Consider the following 20,385-nt stretch of genomic DNA (forward strand, 5'->3'; position numbering starts at 1 on the left):
GCAGATCATATGAGTAGATTACATAATCAATGAAGAAGTACTGAATCATATTGGGGAGGAAAGATTTTTACTATGCACCTTGACTAAAAGAAGGAATCTATTGATAGCACACGTTGAGACACCAAAGAATCATCACTTTTGCACTGGAGGAAATTGGTGATTATTTTGGATGTGGGGCACTCGACAGCATAATCATCAGCATTCTGACAGTGTCAGCAGGCCATTCTCATAGGGGACGGGGTAGGAAGGGGCGAATAGGGAGTGAGGTCTGTCCACACAAGCAGAGTTGTTTATAATTCATTAAAGTCCACCTCCTATTATAAGCACTTTACGGATGGGACCCAACAGTTCACAAAATTTCAAAACTTGGCTGAAGCTGGTGTCAGTGTGCGAGGATTGTGGGCAGATTTCCTACCAAACCAAGGGCTGCCCTGGTGTTAGTACATAAAACACACATTGCCAAAATAGGCTGAACCAAAAGTGACACACTACAAACCTCCGAATGGTGGATCCTCCTACCAGAGGAAGACACCATGTATTAATAGGCTGTGCCCAATGCACAGCCCGGTGAGAAGCACCTCCTGCCATAAATTCTGCAGTGTTAACTGAGTCCTTAGGACCATGTGAATGGTCCACGGAAAGCTTTGGCCTAGATGTACACCAGGAGGTGTAAATGAATGGACTTAAAGTATAGGTGGTAAAGGCAAGGATTTCACTTCAGACAGAAGAGATCGGATGCAAACTGCAATCAGAAGCCCTAACCTGGGCCTCAGATACAGGAGATGAACCACCGTGGATGGTAAGAGGAGACGGTAATTCGGATGCTCAGGAGAACTAAAACTGTGTGCAACGTAACTGGTAAGCAGTTGTGCACGCCTAAACTTCAATGGAGGGACTCCGGCCTCCACCAGGACGCTGGTCACCAGACTCGTCCTAAAAGCTCCCATTGCCAGTTGACTTTCACTGTGGTGCACTCGGTCGAGCAAATGCAACGCTGAGGGCACCGCCGAACCATAACCAGACTCCCATGGTTAAGACGGGATTGAAAAAGGGCTCTGTAGAGCTGCTGCAGCATAGAGCGATCTGCACCCCAGTTGGTGTTGCTCAGGCAGCAGAGGACATTGAGGTGCTGCCACCACTTCCACTTCAGCTTCAGCTTACGAAGATGAGGAAGCCACGTCAATTGGGCGTCAAAAACCAGCTCTAAGAATCGATGAGTCTCCACTGCAGTGAGTTGATCAACATTAAGGTAAATTTCTGGTTCCAGATGAATGGTACGACACCAACAGAAGTGCACAACACGACTTTGTGGCTGAAAACAAAGCTGTGGGATACAGCCCATGACTGCGCGTTGTGGATGGATCCCTATAGGTGCCGCTCGGCAACACCACTACTGGAGGAGCAGTACGAAATGCAGAAGTTGTCTGCATAAAGAGAAGGTGAGAGCCTGACACTTGCTGCTAGACAATGTCCACTACTAATGGAGACACACTCAATACGGAGATCTGCAGAACCCCATTCTCCTGGATATGGGGGAACTGTGGGAGGCACCAACTTTAACACAGAAAGTAAATAGCAATAGGAAATTTTGGATAAAAATCTGGAGCGGGCCCTGGAAACCCCATTCATATAATGTGGCAAGGATATGATGTCGCCAGGTAGTGGCTTAGGCTTTTTGTAAAACAAAAAAGACGGCAACTGGGTTTTGGTGTCTGGAAATGGTTGTTTGTATCGCGCACTTGAGGGGAAACTAGGTTATCAGTGGTACAGTGACCCTATCGGAAACTGCCCTGGCATAGAGCCAGTAGACCATGTGACTCCAGGACCCAACACTGCTGACTTACCATACATTCTAACAGCTTACAGAGAACACTTGTGAGGCTGATGGGCTGATAGCTATCCACATCAAGTGGGTTTTTAAAGAGGTTTGAGCACTGGAATGACGGTGCTCTCCTGGCAATGCAATGGGAAGACGCCATTGCACCAGATTCGGTTGTAGATGACTAGGAGATATTGCTTGTAGTTGAACGAGAGAGGTTTGATTATCTGACTGTGGATCCTATCTGGCACAGGAGCTGTGTCGGGGTAATTTGCAAGAACGCTGAGGAGTTCCCACTCTGTAAATGGAGCATTATAGGGTTCACTGTGTAGTTCAGTGAACGAGAGGGCTTTCCTTTTCATCCGCTGTTTAAGCGTGCGAAATGCTGGGGGACAATTCTCCGATGCGGAGGCACGAACATAGAGCTCAGTGAAGAGCTCGGCAATTGTGTTTGCATTGGTAAATAACACGCCACTGATGTTAATGCCAGTAAGACCTGTCGGGGTCTGGTACCCACAAACAAGTCTGATCTTCATCCAGACTTGGGAAGGTGACGTATGGCACCCAATGGTCAAGACTTAACTCTCCCGACACTCCTGTTTCCGTCTTTTTTATAAGCTGGTGAATGTGGGCACGCAGCTGTTTAAAAGCTATTAGGTGCTCTAAGGAAGGATGCCACTTATGTTGCTGTAGAGCTCACCGACACTCTTTAATGGCCTCAGCAATTTTCGGCAACCACCAAGGTACTGACATTTGCTGGAGGCACCCTAAAGAACAAGGGTGTATGTTTTCTGCTGCAGAAACGATTGTTCTAGTGACCTGGTGAACTACCACATCAATGGTACCTTGTGGGGGAGATTCTATGGTGACAGCAGAGGTGAAATCTTCCCCGTCTCCCTTGGTTAAAGCCCATTCTGGTAAACGTCCAGGGGAATGGCACTGGGGGAGTGACAGGAAGCTGCAAAAGCGGTCACTACCACAAAAGTCATTGTGGGCTCTCCAGTGGACAGATGGGAGAAGTTCTGGGCTGCAGAGGGATAAATCAATGGCCAAGTAGGTGCCATGAGCCACACTGAAATCTGTGGAGGCCCCAGTATTCAAGAGAGAGTGGTAGAGTTGAGACAGGAAAGTTTCAACATCTCTACCTCGTCGAGTAAGCACAATGCCACCCCACAAGGGGGTTATGGGCATTAAAATCTCCCCCGCAGCCAATATGTTCAGGGGTAATGCATAATCTAGAGGAAGACACACATTGCAGACAGTTACTCCGTGCGCTGTCCTTAACCTGACAGCCACAGCTTCATGAGGGGTTTGAAGGGACACAGGTTCACTCCATACTGAGTTCAGGACAGGCACAAACTCCACCTGATGCACTACTATAGTCTCTATGGTTCTTTTAATATTCCCATAGCTGCTGAGGACAGGGGTCCGCATTGCCGGGAACCAGGTTTCCTGAAGAGCAATGCAGAAAGCAGGTGTAAATCTTAAAAGCTGCCATAGCTCGGCCAGGTGGTGGAAAAAACCACAGCAATTCCACTGGAGAATGACGTTATCGTGAGGTTGGGAAGGCATGAAACATCCAACGATGCAGGTTACACCTCAGGGTCACCTGCTGCCACTAAGTGAGTACTTGTACCCATTCCTATTGTAGATGAGGTATCAGTGACATCCACGTCCTAAGGGGATGCAAAGATCTCTGCCTCACATACAGGTGCAGAATTCATTGGGAGTGGTGGTGCTAGGGTCACTAAAGTGTTTTTCTTAGCAGGCTTCTTTGTTTGCTTGCTCTCTTGCTTCTCTTTAGGGGCTTACTGGGAGGACTTCTCTGAGGTAGCTTCAAGCACGGAGGAAGACCATGAAGGTCTTCGTACGGCAACTTTCAGCTCCTTTAGCCACAGGCAAGTGTGCGCTGTGGCATTAGCAGAGACAATGGGGGAGAGGGTCCCAAGGGACCCCTTCCGCACAAGAGGAGCCGGTGGAGGCTCTTGCTTCTCCAGGTGGGGAGAGGGTACCAATGTCCCCTGTGTTTGGGGGGCCTTGCTCCCGAAGTAGGAACTTTGGGAACAATGGTTGGAGATTTCCCCCCCAACCAAGAAGGAAGCGGATGTATTCTGGAGGCTTTGAGGATCCACTGTTCGTGGCACAGAGTGCGGTACGACTGGTACTTGTGATGGCTGCAGAATATGTGGACGTCAACCTAACGAGGTGTAATCTTTCAAGTTTACGTTTAGCCTCTTGGTCTGTCAACCGGTCCACTCCTTTTCGAGTACGGTGCAGCCTGGCAAGCAGGTGGAGCTCTGCTCTCTGCAGTTTATGTAAGTGGGAGGAGGTGCACAGAAAGTATCTGGATGCACTGGACATCCGCAGTCTCGACATGTGGCGCTGGAAGCGCAGTGGGAAGACATGTACCCGAATTTCCAGCACTTAAAGCACCACATATGGGAAGGGACATATGATTTAACATCACAGCAGTAAACCATCACTTTGACCTTTTCAGTCAATTTATCGCCCTCAAAGGCCAAGATGAAGGCACCGGTAGCAACCCTGTTGTCTTCGGGTCCCCTGTGACGCACCGGATGAAATGAATATACCGCCATTCTAGAATGGTGCGGAGCTGATCATCAGACTGCAAGAGGTGGTCACGATGGAAAATAATCCCCTGGACCATGTTGAGGCTTTTATAGGGAGTGACGGAAACAGGAATATCACCCAGCCAGTCACAAGCAAGTAATGCCCGGGATTGGGCTGGGGGTGCTGTCTGAATCAGGACTGAACAGCTTCTCATCTTGGACAGTGCTGTCACTTCCCCGAACTTATCCTCAAGATGTTCAACAAAAAATTGAAGCTTCATAGATTGGAAGAGTCCCTGTCCTTTCTGCTACAGTCTAAATACCAAGGCAAATATGGAGCTCTTATTTCTGTAGCCCAAAGTTCCTCCCATGGTGCAGTGAGGGAGAGAAATTATTTAGGGTCATATCTGTCGGTACAGCATCAGTAGTCTCTAAGAAGGGCAAGATCAAGTACATTACTGTCACCAGCAAGAAATGACTCAGTCTGCTTCATTGTGGGTCATCTGCCCTGATGCCACCCACTCCGATCGTGGACTCTCACCACGGGCACCACCCAGCCACAGCAAAGGCCACCTGGCATGATGGCCATTGCCAGGAGTCCTGATTCCCCAGGAACACAGGCATCTACTCCGAGGCATACATGGGGAGTTCACAGCTCGGGCATCAGCAGTGTGATCCCTGTGTTGTCAGGGGGCTACCACCAAGGTACGTGACAGCCCCACCACAATGGACTGGCTACGGTGCTGGATACTGGGCGCAGAGAAATCCAATATTCTCATGGGGGCAAAAGAGGACAGGAGACAACGGAAGAAGATGACATACTCCAGAAACTGTCATCACGCAAATAGTTGAATTGCAGGTGGAGATGCAAAGCCATGACAAGAAGTCCAGGAGATTGAATCTAAGGGCACTATGGATAACTAAAACCACGTAAGGCGTCCTTACCCATATGGCCCACACTTCGTTAGAATTTGGAAACTGGCAGGTCAAAGCATGAAATGTGACATGAACTTACAGGTCCAAAAAGTGAGAGACTCCTTTTAGTCATCTTATGACAGGCAGGGAAAGCTCGGGCCTATTCTAACCCCTGGACCCACAGGGGGTGTAAAGCTTTTGAATCCACTCCATGGTCACCATAGTGCCATGACTCCACAGCATAACTTGTTAACTGCTCTGGAAGGCACTTCTTGAAAACCCTATCAGGGAAAACAACTGAGGGCATTGCAGTGCTGAAATCTATCCATATAAACAACAGAACTGTGGTATATACTTATAACTGAAGGCAACTGTTGTAAAAAGAATCTGGAGTACAAGTTTTCTTGTACTGCATCAAGCTTAAAACCAGTTTGGGCCTCTGAAGACACAAAGGCAGCAATCTGTTCCATCACTGGTTGTTTATTTGGAGGCTTGACATACCCAGATCTGCGAGACCATAGGCATCATATTTACCAATGGCTTATTCAAAAGGGGTCCACTTCCTGAACAGCCACTAAGAGTTGGGTTGTTTGCTCCACAAAATGCCAACAACTGAGGCAGCAGTGACTCACTGGTATCATGGTCATAGAAGTTTGTTTTTCCTTTGGTGATGTGCACAATTTTACATTTCTGTATATTTAAAGCAAGTTGCCAGTCTTTGCACCTCTCCGAAATCTTATCAGATATGAATATTTATGCAGCTTCTTTCAGGCAGTACTACATTATAGATGACTCAATCTTCAAAAAGTCTGATGTTACTATCAATATTGGAAGACTCTAGTGAATATCCAAATACCATCATGGTGTATAGAAGAGCATTGTATCTTGGGTTATGAAGTATGGGCTGATCTGTAAATAACACTAATATAATCCTGGCGTGACAAATGCCCTATAAAACTGCAAGTGGTGAGACCTGGCAGATCCATAAGCCTCTTGAAACATTCAATGATTTTAAGCCCTTTGTTTGAGTATCTTTCAGGTGTGGGACCAAGGTTAATTTAGAGTAAAAATGTACACGCAAAAGGTGTGCATTGTGGACTCCAGTGGCTGAAAACTGTGACAAGCACAGTTGAAATTAACAAAAATTGTCTTCTCAAGAGAGAACCTAAAATCAGGTTTATTGGTCCAAGTTTCAGCTTTCTCATGGTCAACTGTGGTTGCCTTATTGTGCAATTGGAGGAAAAGTAGGAGATCAATAAGTCATCCACAAACGAACTTTTAACTGAGATTCTGACTGCAGAGGAGATATTTATAGTGCTTATGAACAGCATGACAGTACACTGCCTTGGATAACACCATTCCCCTGAACAAAACTGTCAAGACGAGGAATTGAACTTAATGGTGAGATACCACCACACAGTCCAAATTCATGAAAATGGTGAAAGATTTTTATCTGCAAGTGGTAATGTATGCTGTTTCAAGATCTAAAAACACATTAAGAAGACTCCTATATAGCCAGTTCAAGTAGAATTAACTTGTCAAGGGTAATGGTAACACCTGAAATTTCACTGGGAATGGTACAGATAAACCCTGGATTCAAGGAGCCAGGCAAGGTAGCAGCTGAACATGTGCTCTAGAGTCTTACACTACAGCTGGTAAGGGCTACACTCCATTAACTATAAGGGCTGGCGCTATGCTTGCTTGGTTTTCGTAAGTTAATATTTATTGCTTCCTTCCTTCCTTGAGAGAGTATTGCCCATCAAACCCAATCTGAGTGAAACAAGATACAAGGTCGTCTGGCTCTAGAGCGCAGATGGAGTGTAGCATAATGAACCTGATCTGGTCCTGTAGCAGTGATTCTGGCTGCAAACAGACAATTGCACCTTTCATATAGAAACTGGAGAAGCAGCAGAGCCACCTTGTCTCCAGAGTCTTACAGACCATATGAAACTTGGGATGTCCACCCAGATGATGCAGTGATGGTAAGAAAGTGTTCAGCCTGGGACTGAGCCATGTCTAGGCATGTGTACCTAGACTCCAGTTCTCAACTAGGCCTTAAGGGGATGTGTTGCCCTTTCCTCTGCCTTACCACCCCCCCCCCCCCCCCCCAAACTTGGGCAATGTAATTGGTCAGATTTATAGTTTTGTTTGGTTTCGTTTTGCTTTAGGTCACAAAAACAACTAGGGTCATACATGACCAAATCAAAACTACAGAACACCAAGGCAGACAGGAGTTAAAAACGAGTATATGCCAGACCCAACTGACATAATAGACAGCTAAAAACAGGCACGTAGAAAAAGGGCTAAAAAAGACACCATACAGAAACGGAGGTCCAAAACTAAAAATTAAATGGCCTTTGCCATATTGCTTTGGCAGGTAAAGTAAGATGCGGTCAACAACCCACGCGTCATTTGCTAAAACAGAGGATAACTGACGGCGAACACAAACAGGAACGTAAAAGGTTAAAACATGGACATTCCATCAGGAAGTGGCACATAGTTAAAACTTGGGTGCAATGTATATGAAGTGATGGGGTAGTCACTTAGCAAATGGTGATGGCCAGAAAGGTAGTGCCCAATACGCAGCCAAGTTAAAATAACCTCCTCCCGGCAGGAGGACCGAGAGGATGTTGTACAAGCCGCTGGGAGAGGCTTAATTAGCCGGAGCTTATTCCCATGAAGGGAGGGCCATTGGCGATGCCAAAGGGACACTACCTCCTGACAGATGACAGCACACATCATCGGAGGGAACATAGGTACTGGCAGGCTGAGGTACGACGACTGCAGCTTTAGGAGCAGCATCAGCAGCCTCATTTCCTGGCAGACCGACATGACCAGGAACCCACAGACATCACACTGGCTCCACCAAGAGTGAGCAGCTGACAGTTTTCCTGCGCCCACTGCCCTAAAGGGCGGGCAGTGTATAGTGCACATAGACTTTGAAGGGAACTGAGTGAGTCTGAGCAGAGGACAATTGAAAAGGCTGTGTCGCCAGATGTACTCTGTGGCTTGATACAAGGCAAAGAGCTCGGCTGTAAATACTGAGGAGTGTGCCGGAAGCCGATATTGAAAGACACAGGTGTCAATGACAAAGGCACACCTGACCCCACAGTCAGTCCGAGAGCCATCAGTGGATACGAAGGTACTATCGTGAAGTTCTATGCGAAGATTGTGAAACTGAAGGCGACAGCCCGAGGCAGGAGTAGTGTCCTTAGGAACCAAATGAAGGCCAAGGTTAACACTGGCTGCTTCATGAAGCCAAGGTGGTGAAGTGTTCACATCCACTGCAAAAGGTTAAGGTAGTGTGAAGTTAAGTCACTGTAGCAAGTGCCAAAAGCACACGCCAGGGGGTAACAGAAGAAGGACGAGCCCCATGCTGACGATCAAAGGAATCATCAAAGGAGGAGGCATAGGACGGGTGGCCACGCATGGCAGACGAACAGCATGCACACACGCTGAGGATAAAGTCACGGCGGGAGGACATAGGTAGTTCAGCAGCTTCACCATGCAAACACTCAACCAGGGTAGTGTAAAAGGCACCCGTGGCCAAATGTATGCCACGATGGTGGATAGTGTTGAGATGGCGTAAGAGTGATGGATGTGCAGACACAAAAACAAAGCACCCATATTCCAGTTTCGAACAGACAAGGGACAAATGGAGGATGATGGTTTAACCAGTACCCCTGTCAGATTCATGGAACCCAAGAATTATTCTGTTATTTTATCACTCCCATCACTTCTAATCTTGCAGACCTGAAGGCACAAAGTGTCTGTAGTTGGGTGGTGTCTGAATTGCCATTAAGCTGTTTGCCTGGCCCTGATTGTAGAGAGAGAGAGAGAGAGAGAGAGAGAGAGAGAGAGAGAGAGAGAGAGAGAGAGAGAGAGAGAGAGAGAGAGAGAGAGAGAGAGAGTCTTGATTCTACTATTGAAACAACAGTCTTGTTTTGTTTTAGGGTGCAAAATCACACACACACACACACACACACACACACACACACACACACACACACACAACAGAACCTTAGAACACTAGTATGAAAAAGGACTTAAAAATGACTACAAAATTAAGCCCAATCGAGGGGAGGGAAGTGCTAAGAACAAGCATTTTCTTTTGGGGAAAAGTCCATAAAATATGTCGTGGAGACAATGGAGGTTTGGAACTGAAGAGTAATGTCTTTCACCATATTGCTACAATGGATAAAAAGTAAAATGTGGGCACAGCCCATGTGCTGTTTGCTAAAGTGGCTAACAACTCAGAGGGCCAACGTGCGTTTGAACATAAGTAGTTAAAGAAAGGGCATTCAGCCAGGAAATGGCGAACTGTCAAAGGTTGATGACAATGAGCACAAAGTGGTGGTAGATCACTACTAAACATACGGCATTAGCTAAAAATACAATTCCCAACACACATCCTAGCTAAAATTATCTCCTCATGGCAAGATGGCCAATAGGATGTCAGCCAAGCCGGTGGGAGACAATTTTCCAGAGCTTGTTCCTATGAAGGGAAGACCAGTAGTGATGCCAAAGTGACACCACTTGCTGACAGACAGTACACAGAGATCACTAGAAGGAATCTTAAGACCCAGTGGGCTGAGCCAGGGTGATTGCACTCTTGCCAGCAGCATCAGCAGCCTCATTTTCGGTCAGACTGAACCCAATAAACATCACAGTGGCTCCATTGAGAGTGAACAAGTGGCAGCTTTCCTGGACCCATTGCACTACGAGATGGATCGTGTACAGCACACCGAGACTCTGAAGGGCATGGAGAGTTGGAGCAGATAACTGAAAAGCCTATGTCACTGGACACAGTGTGTGGCCCGATACAGGGCAAAGAGCTCTGCTGCAAATATTGAGCAGTGTTAAAAAAGTCGATACCACAGTCAGAGTCATCAGCGTACACGAATATACTATAGCAAAGTTCTGCGCAAAGGTCGAGAAACTTACAGTGACAGATTGAATTGGGAGCAGTTTCCTTAGAAAGTGAATTAAGTTTAAGGTGAACACAGGTTGCCACACAGAGCAAAGGTAGTGAAGGGTTCACATCCTTTGGGAAAGTTAAGCTGCCAGAGCAATACTCAAAAGCAAACTCCAGTAGGTAACAGACAGACAAAAGGTGAGTGTCTGCTGAGTAGAACATCACACTGGTATGACAGCAATAGTTCAGCAACTTCTGCATGCTGACACTCACCTGGGCTAGGTATATGCCACCAGTGACCAAATAGCTTCCGCGATGGTGGACTGTATTTAGATGGCACAAGTTAGACAGGCAGGCATATGCATAAACGAAACATACACAGTCTAGTTTCGAAAATACAAGGGATTAGTACAAACGGAGGAGGGCGGTACAATCCACTTCCCAGGAAGCACCACTAAGGACACTCATGACAAACCAGGTGCAGTGGGTGGCCAGGTAAGACATGTGGGAGGACCAGGAAAGTATTCTATCAAGCGTGAGCCTGAAGAATTTCCTAGTTTCGACGAACAGAAGGCCAACAGGCCTAAGATGTTAAGATGGTGGAAGAAACCATGACACGGCCACAAATTCGTAAAAATGGTTTTGTCAGTGGAAAAGAGAAAGCTATTGTCGATGCAACACAAGTAAAGGTGATCGAGACATTGCTGAAGATACCACTCAAGGAAACAAGTCCATAGAGAACTGCAACAGATCAATAAATCGACAAAACTAGAACCAGAGGTGCCCATTGGGAGACAAACCGTAACAGGGTTAATGGTTATAGCAAAGAGAACAATGCTCAGCACATAGCCCGGAGGCACCGCGTTTTCCTGGATAAAGGTGTCAAAGAAGGCAGAACCGACACAGACCTGTCTTAAAAATTCCTGAAGGAAATGTGGCAGGTGGCCTTTGAAGTCTACATCTACACTCCGCAAGCCACCTGACAGTGTGTGGTGGCGAGTACCTCTATCTATTCTCCCTTCTATTCCAGTCTCGTATTGTTCGAAGAAAGGATTGTCGGTATGCCTCTGTGTGGGCTCTAATCTCTCTGATTTTATCCTCATGGTCTCTTCGCGAGATATACGTAGGAGGGAGCAATATACTGCTCGACTCCTCAGTGAAGGTATGTTCTCGAAACTTTAACAAAAGCCCATACTGAGGTACTGAGCGTCTCAGCTGCAGAGTCTTCCACTGGAGTTTATCTATCATCTCCGTAACACTTTCGCGATTACTAAGTGATCCTGTAACGAAGCGCACTGCTCTCCGTTGGATCTTCTCTATATCTTCTATCAACCCTATCTGGTACGGATCCCACACTGGTGAGCAATATTCAAGCAGTGGGCGAACAAGTGTACTGTAACCTTCTTCAATTGTTTTTGGACTGCATTTACTTAGGATTCTTCCAATGAATCTCAGTCTGGCATCTGCTTTACCGACGATCAAACTTATATGATCATCTCATTTTAGATCACTCCTAATGCGTACCCCCAGATAATTTATGGAATTAACTGCTTCCAATTCCTGACCTGCTATATTGTAGCCAAATGATAAAGGATCTTTCTTTCTATGTATTCACAGCACATTAAACTTGTCTACATTGAGATTCAATTGTCATTCCCTGCGACATGCATCAATTCATTGCAGATCCTCCTGCATTTCAATACAATTTTCAACTGTTACAACCTCTCGACATACCACAGCATCATCCGCAAAAAGCCTCAGTGAACTTCCGATGTTTTCCACCAGGTCATTTATGTATATTGTGAACAGCAACGGTCCTATGACACTCCCCTGCGGCACACCTGAAATCTCTTCGTAAGACTTCTCTCCATTGACAATGACATGCTGCATCCTGTTATCTAGGAACTCTTCAATCCAATCACAGAATAGGTCTGATAGTCCATATGCTCTTACTTTGTTCATTAAAGGACTGTAGGGAACTGTGTATACAGCAGAGAAGATATTAGTCCTCTATCAGGTGTTTAAGGCTTTCTCCAAATTAAAGAACACTGCTGCAGTCTGGTATTTCCACAGAAAACTATTCATTACATGGGCTGACAAAGAGAGAGGACAGTCAACTGCAGAATGTCACTCTCACATCAAGATTGTGCAGTGATTAGTAAATTTGCAAGACTAGAGCTGACAAAGCAACAGGGCAAGAATCATACATTTCATCATCTTGCAAACAGAGCAGTAGCTAGAATGAGTGTGTTTGTCCTTTCTGGGCTTAGGTGTGGGTATGGCCATGACTGTGGCTTCACACCAGCGACTGAGAAACGTGAAATCTGCCCAGATGCGACTGTAGGTATGAATGAGAAGGTACTTCCCTGCAAGAGAAAGGTGTTGCAACATCTGATTGTTAACATCATCCAGTATTGGAGCTGAAGATCGGAATGAAATGACAGCATGATCTATCCCCCTCACAGGAAAGATGGTATGGTAGTATTCACAATTTTGAGAGGCAAAGGTTATCACCTGAGCATCCTCCATTCTTTAACAAAGGAAGAATGCGTGGTGGCTGAGTGGAGCCCAAAATCTCCATAAAATAGTGGCGTAAGGTAATGGAGGTGGCAATGGGTTCCACAATGACACCAACCACTATTATAAGGCCAGAAATTGGTGACCGGACCTTGTTCCCAGAGACCTGCTGGAGGTTGGCACATATGCTGGAAGAGGAACTGTGAAGAGAACTAGTAAATGAAATTCAGCTAGTTTTTTTGCTGTCCCAAAGAATGAGAAAACACTGCGCACACAACTGTTTAAGACAAATACAGTCCACCATTGTAGGATGACTATTAAAAGTGCAGTAAGCATGTCTCCACATGCAAACCGCATCACAGCATGCCTCAATCCACCAAGTAACTGGGACATGGTGCCGTAAAGGTGAAGCATGAGGAACTGATTGTTCTGCGGCAGTAAGAATAATGTTTGTAAGGTATTCTACCTGGTCATCACAAATGGAGAAATGTACATCAAAAATCATCAGGTAGGAGTAAAGCCTCCAGTTGGCCTTAGAAAGCTGCCAATTGTGTTTACAAGTAGGTGGGATAGAAGTCAGCAAAGAGATAGTACATGGTAAATGGCCACTCAAATATGTCAGAAAGGACCACTTGAGACAATGGGCATGCTGGGCAGGGCAGAATGAGGGTTCCAAACGGAAATAGTTGTGCAGAGTGTCAAAGGAACATGGGTGCTCCAGTGTCAAGGCAGATGAGGTTGAGTTGATAGAGGAAGTCAGCAAGAGGGCACCTCACCGACAGGTTCTGAAACTGCTCCAGGGGGTACAGTTTGCATTAAAGCCACTGAGCAGTAGAAAAAGATGAGAGTTTACTAATAAGCTAGGGGGGAGTCTTCTCTGGTGACACCAAATGACAGACGGATTTAAACATTGCAAAGAGAACAGGTGAAGCGAAAAAGGAAAATTTAGACTGCAACAGCTTGTGGCTGGGTCTTCAGCGAGATGGTCTGAATATGGACATCATCCCAGATGAGCAGCACAACTCCCCCATGAGATGGAATGCCATCATCTGGGGGGGGGGGGGGGGGGGGGGGGGAGGTCAAAGCAGGCCGAAATGAAATGTGAGAGGTCAAAGTAGTCGCAAGGATGCAATTCTGTTTCCTGGAGGCAGGAGACAAACTGTGACTCCAGGAGAAGCCACATATCTTCCTCACTGGATCTCATGCTGTGAACATTCCGTCCGAGAGGAGAGTCATGATGGGGAAAGGGGAGGACAGAAGAAATTAAGTTTCGTTACTTCAGCAGCTGCCTTTGAAGACTCACTGCTACAGGGTGCAGAACTGGAGGATCCTGTTCCACAACATCCACAGAGACATCTCACTGGGTCGACCTGCAGATTCCACAACAGAGAAACGGTTCACCGTGTGCACTGGCAAAACGTAGGTCAGTCGGGTAAGAGTATCATTCAGCGACAACAATGAAGAGGATTGCTGAGTGTGTAAACAAGAGGACAGTTTGCTTTTCTTTGATTTCTTGAAGCCTTTCGAATTGACAGAGAGATTGAAATGTCTGTTGGCTGCAGGGATGTTAAAAGTCTTCACATGAGTATTCCTTCTGTATCTTCTGGTCTGCCAGTTGTGTAACAGGTGAATTAGTCACTGGAGGCAAAGACACGGTGGCTGCTGGAGGAGGAGGAGATGGGGGGATGCTACCATGACACTGCGCAATTTTACAACCACAGTGCTAAATTTGAGGTCTTAAGTCTGCATGGCTGTGTCCTTCATGGAATGAGGTGTAGGAAGAACATTAAGTGTCGGATGTTAAAGCTTTTGACTGGCCAACAATTTGCAAGAAACATGGTAAGGTGCTTTTTCCTTCACCGGAGCCGCTGAACAGTCCACTTATCGAGATTTAAGGGATTTTCTCAGAATGACACTGCATGGTCACCATTGCAATTGATGCAGCGGGAAGAAGCATGTGGGCAATCACCCTCCTGACTGCCCCTACCCCAAGTAACAATATTTGACTGCTACAATGTTGACACTGTATTTTTTTTACAGTGCAAAACCAAGTAGGGTCATACATCCCCATGTCAGTACTGTTGAACACGAAAGACAAAGAGAGGAGTTACAAACGACTACATGTTAATCCCAATCGATGGAAGAGAAGAGCACTAAAAACAGGGACATGGAGAAAGGTCTATCAAATATGTCAGACAAAAGGAAGTCCACGACTAAAAATTAAATGTCCTTTTCCATACTGTTACAACAGATAAAAATTAAAACACTGTCAACAGTTCACACATTGTTCGTTACAACGGCCAATAACTCAGAAGACAAACAAACAGGAACATAAACGGTTAAAAAAAGGGAGGGGGGACATTTCGACAGGAAATTGTTGACAGTCAAAAGTTGAGAGCAATATGCACAAAGTGTCAGGAAGTACCATTATCAAATGCAATGGCTAAGAAGTCAGTGCCCAATATGCAACCTAGTTAAAATAATGATCTCAGGTGAGAAGGCCAAGAGGAGTTCTTTCAAGCTGCTGGGAGAGGCTTAGTAACCCAGAGCTTGTTCCCATGAAGGGAAGTAGTGGTGACAACATATATCCACAAATGGAAACAAGATATTAAAATCCATGACCAATTTGCAGGACAGCTTCAACAAAAGGTAAAATATTTCCAAAGTTTAAAAATTAGTAAAATTTTGTAAATGCAATATTAAAAATTCAGAGCTGCGCACTTTACTTTCTAACCACCTGAAAATGCCCTTACAACAGTCAATTCCATATTCACATTATAGCTATAAGTTTCACATTATAGCTGTAAGTTCAAAGCCATACTGAAGACAATGGGGTTACTGAATGAACAGTCATGTTAACTTTAAAAAACTGTATTACATATACCTAATTATTTAAAGCTCTTAAGAGTTTGTTTCAAAAATCTTTTTTTTTTCACTCTAAACTTCCGAAGGAAATTTAAAATTTGGTGACATCTCAGACGCACGTCCTTTTGCAACAACATCAGAAAGATTGCTAACAGTTCTGCAACCCCAAGTAATTTGCTTGCTGTACCAAGTATTCACGTAATAAGAACATGATGAAAAACATTAACTGGCACAATTTTTGAAGCCAAGGAGAGGTGACAGTAATTAGCCTGCATTCTGTTCTCTGAAGTTTCATTTAGTTGTCCACTGAAAAGCTTTGAGTGGGAACATTACTTATTACTAATCCAATCTTGAGACTCAGATCAGACAACTGACTTTAAAAACCGAAACATCAGGACTTTTTAAACATTAGCAAAATCAGTTTGGTGATAGTGACAAACTTGTGATGCTTTTCGTTATCTTTCTGAACTTTAATGACACATACTGCAGATACGTTTTTAAATAACAACCTTATCCATTCAGCTAAGGGCTAAATACTATTTATATAGACTGGGTAAACATCTGACAACTCATAGTCTGGTCCTCTTCTATTTCTTTTATACGTCAACACATTTAAAGGTCAGGGCCCAAACAGCAATTTAATAAAGCAAGCAGTACAACAATTTCACAAAAAGAGCCCAAAAGAAGTCTCCTTCGTAGATATTTACGAGTGCTTATCAAGCACAAAATATTACCTAACGGTCAAACGATTTCGGCGGCAGCTGAATGAGCAGCGCGAGTGTACTGTATACGTGAAATCTGGTTAGACTCTCACTAGAATTAATGTTTTCCTTGTATTTAAATCCTACATTTACTGTGGATGCTATGCACTCCGCTACCGACTTAATTCGCATTTAAACTTAACAGCGCTGCGAGTGCTATTTTTTCCCCCGAGCATTATTGGTAAGTGATGTACTGCTTCACGGAATAACTCCGCGTACTGACCAAATTGTTTAAGAATGAAGAGGATCAAACAGGGCCAGACCGTAAAGTCTCCTGAGACTCATGACAAATATTAACCATAGAATATTAATGCAGAATTACGAGACCATTGACAGTTGCTAGTGCTATAAATGTTACAAAAGCTCATGCAGTAAATTGAATCATTACTATCAAGAAATTTAACAATTGATGACTACAGTGCGAACAAAGATTTGGAAATAGGAATTTCTAGCTAAATTTACATTCGTGTTTAAAGAGTGGATAAACCAAGCACATTTGTTATGCGAATCTGTATCGTACTCTGGTCTTTGACAGCAATACATGCTAAAAGTATGTAGAAAGTAGCCATTTTCGAACAACATGTATTGTAAATATTACTAAACTGAGGAGACAGTGCACAGCATAAGGAAGAAGTGTGGCCCCACAAATTATGTACTACGAACAAAATTCCCTGGTGGTTTTTATCATTTTCACAAAAAAGTGAACATAGAACAGTTTTCGAGAGTAATTCTAATGGTTCTGAAGAACCTGGTGAACTGAAGGGGCGGAAAATATGGATATCGCAAGCAGTCCGTCTTCATACATCAGTTTACTAAACTGATAAAAAATGCATCGAGATAATTAAAATGGAGAGAAGGAAGAAATATATGTAAGCCATTAAGAATTATGAATGCGGTTTTTCCTGTCATACGGAAGACTTTACACTTTAAATACTGCAGTCACTCAGCAAATGCTGTTTCGCGTATGTTTCAAGACGCTAAAATTTTATATTCTTTACATAGAGCTTCCATCGAAAACCGTGAACATTACCCCTACGGGACTTACCTTGCAGCACTACCCTCCCCTCTCTCTATTGTCAGTAAAACAGCTCAACGATGAACGTTGAAAACTAGATTGAATGTATAGAAATTAGAATTTTTGCAAATCGTTACGGGCGAACTTACACATCTCCACAGCAAAAGTTGCATAACTGTATTTCTTTTAGTCTCAAGTACGCTATTTTATGTTTACAATACCTTTCCGTCCGTTAACATCTGTCAACCAAATGAATGAGCAATAAGCGAGTCCAAGGCGCGCACATGTCGCGGGAGAGTTCACCGCACACACACTTTGCGACGGTGAATAGTGATCTGCTTGGTATATACGAATTATCGCTACAGCCGTTTCATTTCCACTGTTTTAACATACGCGTGCTGCCGAATGTAATGGCAAAGTGTTACAGTGGGCTCCAATTAGGAGCCAGGACATACGAAAAAATATGCGTGTGCGACTTTCTGTGGGACGGAAGGTATTCTGTTACTTTCCGCAGGCACTGAGGAATATGACCACGGATACTGTGCATTTTAAATCACACAAAAGAGCCGCCGCATTCACTGAGAGTCCGCATTACTAACGAATTCTACTAACACCGTTCCTACCGACAAGCTAACATAAAATTCAGAATGCAGGCTATTTCAGTTCGTTCAAATGTCGTTGCAAAAGGTCCTAATGAAAGAAGTCTTCAAAATATTTAGTAGTTAACCTACTTTATATAATCGGAGTACCCGGTCCAAAACAAACTCTAAACTTAAAGTAGTAGTAAAATTTATAACAGAAAACGCAAAAAAAGAAAAAACGAAAAGTCACTCCTTGTGACGTTCTTCAAAAATAGTACAGTAAAAAAAAAAATCACGTCTACACACTGGACGACAACACCGCGTTACGCGTTTCTTCACAAGCACTTGCACACATATATATATATTCACGCACAATCAACACCGCTCGCTACGAGATACTAAGCACACGAGTCGAGCAACTAGTTGTGCGCTATTCCCCGTGCCGATTTAAAGGGACCGTCCCACGTCATAGTAAACAAGCCATTCCCCTGCCCTTGCGCGCCCCCGTGGCAAAGACAATACTCTTCGAGACCTCACACCGGAGGCGCTATAATAAATGAACCGCGGGTTAAGAATATGGCAAACTAAACATTTACATCTGTGAAAAGGCGATGGTGTCGTGGAGACCCGAGACGGTTTCTGCTACCTTCTCCCCATAACAAAGCAGTCATTGGAACACACACACTGTGTGTGTGTGTGTGTGTGTGTGAGAGAGAGAGAGAGAGAGAGAGAGAGAGAGAGAGAGAGAGAGAGAGAGAGAGAGAGAGAGAGAGAAAAACTACAAACTCCAATTACTGTTGGCATTCAAACATTCGGATTAGCATCTGTTGTAACGAATCTACAAGTAGACACAGACACAAAATATGGCCACTACTACTGTGGTTCTTAGGCATGCTGCTGAGCGTTGTACAACACACAATATGTAAACAAACGTAAGTGAAAAGCATGACGACCAACACAGACGAAACACGGAATGAGTAATAATTCAGAAACCTACAACATAAGACGAGCAGCACAGGACAACAAATTTCGAAACTGCCTTGAAAATATAAACTCCTGCAGGGAATAAAATCTGACATGTTTTACAACTTGTTGGGGATCTTTGACTGAAGGGAAAAACGTCTTGGGTCCAGGGTTCGAACCCAGCGCTACTCAGATTTTCAATAAAAATCATCAGTACTGGGAACAGAAGACTTCCGGCACATAAAGAGTCACCTTGTTCTGCTAAAGACCTTGTCAAAAATGGTGGAAGAGCGGACAAAGTTTCGTGGCACCCTCTTGCCCTTGGGATGGGAAATTGGGCTGTTTAGGCGGAAGAAGCAACAATGATCAACGGCATAAAGGCACAATGTGCATCCACAGGACATGTTGCCTGTACCTAAAAAAAACTCTCATTGACGAAAAGCTTCCAGATTACTCCCCATTCGGATCAACGGGAGAGCATACAAGAGGACAGTGACCATCAGGAAATTATTGAATTATCAATAAATGAGTAACATTCTATTAGTCGGAGCGTGGAATAGCACGAGTCTGACGTGGCAGCGTAGCCAAAAAACCTGAAAAGGGAAATGCAGATGCTCAAATTGGATGGAGTGGGTGTCAGTGAAGTGAAATGGAAAGAAGATTTCTGGTCATATATAGGGTAACTAGTATAACGGGAGTAGGATTCGTCATGAAAAGTGGTCGCAATCAGAAGATGACGAGATACAGAAAGTATATGAGAATACTGAACGGATAATTAAATATGTAAAGTGAGATGATACCCGACTCTAGGACAGAAATAGACGTGCCACGAAGGAAGAATTATCCGAATGGGACGGAAATCGGTAGATGTGATATACAGGTACAGACAAACGAATGATAATCTCAGAAAATGAATGATTTATTCAAGAGGAAGGGCTTCACAAATGAGCAAGTCAACAACGCGATGGACCACCTCTGGCCCTTATGCAAACAGGAACAGTTATTCGGCTAGTCACTGATTGACAGAATTGGTAGATGTCCTCTTGATCGATATCGTGCCAAATTCTGTCCAATTCGCGCATCGGGTGATCAAAATCATTGGAGGGCCCTGCCCACAACGCTTTTAATGTTCTCAATTGGGGAGAGATCCGGCGACCTTGCTGGTGTAGGCAGGGTTTAGCTAGCACGAAGAGAAGTAGCAGAAATTTCTTGCTGAAATGTAAGCCCAGGAGAGCTTGCTAGAAGGGCAACAAATCGGGGCGCATAATATTGTCGACGTACCGCTGAGCTGCAAGGTTGCCGCTTAAGACAACCAAAGGGTTCCTGCTATGAAAAGAAATGGCGGCCCAGACCATCATCACCCCTGGTCGTTGGGGCATATGGCGGGCGAAAGTCGGGTTGGTATCCGACAGCTATCCGCGGAGTCACCATGCACGTCTACGCTGGTCATCGGGGTTCAATTCG

At 44.7% G+C, this 20,385-nt stretch overlaps 1 protein-coding gene across 42 annotated transcripts in view; it reads right to left on the reverse strand.

Moving 5' to 3' along the window:
• The window catches only part of LOC126283988 (eukaryotic translation initiation factor 4E transporter), a 246,923-nt gene that overhangs the window by 184,155 nt on the left and 42,383 nt on the right, over window positions 1-20,385 (reverse strand). For 6 of the 42 annotated variants that reach the window (XM_049982519.1, XM_049982503.1, XM_049982486.1 and 3 more), the window contains exon 1: window positions 18,109-18,475. The exons of 24 other annotated variants lie outside the window; for them this stretch is intronic. The gene's annotated coding sequence lies outside the window, so the exon portion shown is untranslated. Of the gene's footprint in view, window positions 1-18,108; window positions 18,476-20,385 lie in introns of those variants that run through there. 12 more of the 42 variants (XM_049982513.1, XM_049982496.1, XM_049982489.1 and 9 more) reach the window with 6 other exon arrangements.

Source organism: Schistocerca gregaria, chromosome 8, assembly GCF_023897955.1.
Source record: "Schistocerca gregaria isolate iqSchGreg1 chromosome 8, iqSchGreg1.2, whole genome shotgun sequence".
Taxonomy (NCBI): domain Eukaryota; kingdom Metazoa; phylum Arthropoda; class Insecta; order Orthoptera; family Acrididae; genus Schistocerca; species Schistocerca gregaria.